Source organism: Otolemur garnettii, unplaced genomic scaffold, assembly GCF_000181295.1.
Source record: "Otolemur garnettii isolate 467f Iridium unplaced genomic scaffold, OtoGar3 scaffold00063, whole genome shotgun sequence".
Taxonomy (NCBI): Eukaryota; Metazoa; Chordata; class Mammalia; order Primates; family Galagidae; genus Otolemur; species Otolemur garnettii.
In genome coordinates, this window is record NW_003852458.1 from 2,521,584 (window position 1) to 2,522,992 (window position 1,409).

Here is a 1,409-nt window from a genome sequence, read left to right on the forward strand (position 1 = left end):
GGGGACACACCAAGAATCTCCAGCAGGAGCTTATCTGTGGTGGGCCTTGCTTGTGCAGCAGCTGCTAGGGTTAGGGGTACAGGTGGTGGCTACGACACAGAGCAGAAGTGATGAGGAAGGTAGGAAAGGAAGCGCAGCCTAGCTCCCTCTGGAACCTCCAGCTAGGAGAGAATTAATTCCAGGCATGCTCTGGGATGACAGAAAGATCATACAAACCCACACATCAGCATCTGGGGGAAGTTTTCCTCCCTCCCTCCCTCCCTTTCCTTCTGCAGACGGAATAATGAAGATTCCCCAAAGATATCTGTTTCCGAATCCCTGGAATTCATGCATATATTACCTTGTATGACAAAGGGGAATTTGCAGATGTAATTAAGTTTTAGAACAACTTGAAGCGAGGCATTATTTGGATTACCACATTAGGGCGATGTGATGGGAGAAGGACGGGATTCATTACTGCTGACTATAAAAAGCAAGAAATGGATCCTCCAGCCCTAACACGCCTCCTTCCCCCCCCCCCCCCCCGTCCCCTCCTTCTTTGCTGAATAATTAGGTACAAATAATTCAATACTTAATCTAGCTGAGATTGAACAAAATAGGCATTTTTCTCTCAAACAGATTTAAAGAAAAAATCTAAATCTTTGTACTATTCTTGGAACTTCTGTGCAAGTCTGAAATTATTTCCAAAACATCTATTGTAATATTCATATATTTCCTTAAAAGTGCTTTTGGCATTGGAGACATTTTCTTAACCTTTTTTTAAATTGAAGCATAATTTATATGCTGCATATTCAGACTTTTTAGATATATAATTCAATGAGTTTCGACAAGTGTATACAGTTATTTAATCACTACATACAACACATGGAAACCATAGCTATGAAGGTCTCTTACTTTTAAAATTGTTAGAGAATTTGTTGGATTTTAGAAATGCTTTCATTCAACTGGGCACAGTGATCCATGCCTATAATCCTAGGGTTTTGGGAGGCTGAGGTAGGGAGATTACTGGGACGCAGGACTGAGACCAATCTGAGCAAGAGTGAGACCCCATCTTAAAAAAATAAAAAGAAATGCTTTCATTTATCTTGTAGGTATAAATGTTAAACCTGTTAGTACATTTTTCTTTCAAATATTCAGATATATGACCTATAATACTAAAATGTTTGACTTTAAAAGATTAAAAATTTTACAAGAAGCAAACAAAAATACAGAAAACAAGATCCATCCTTCACAAAAGAAAATGCGTTCATTTCCCCTCCTTTTCCTAGTAACGTGCACAGGTGCAGCGCAGGCAGAGACGTGCTTCTGCCAAGAGAAGCCTCCTTTGTCCCAGAAGCAGCCCTGCCCTCTGCCTCATGTCTCCCTGGCTGTTGCTGGTTCATAAAAAGGGGGGACACACCAAGAATCTC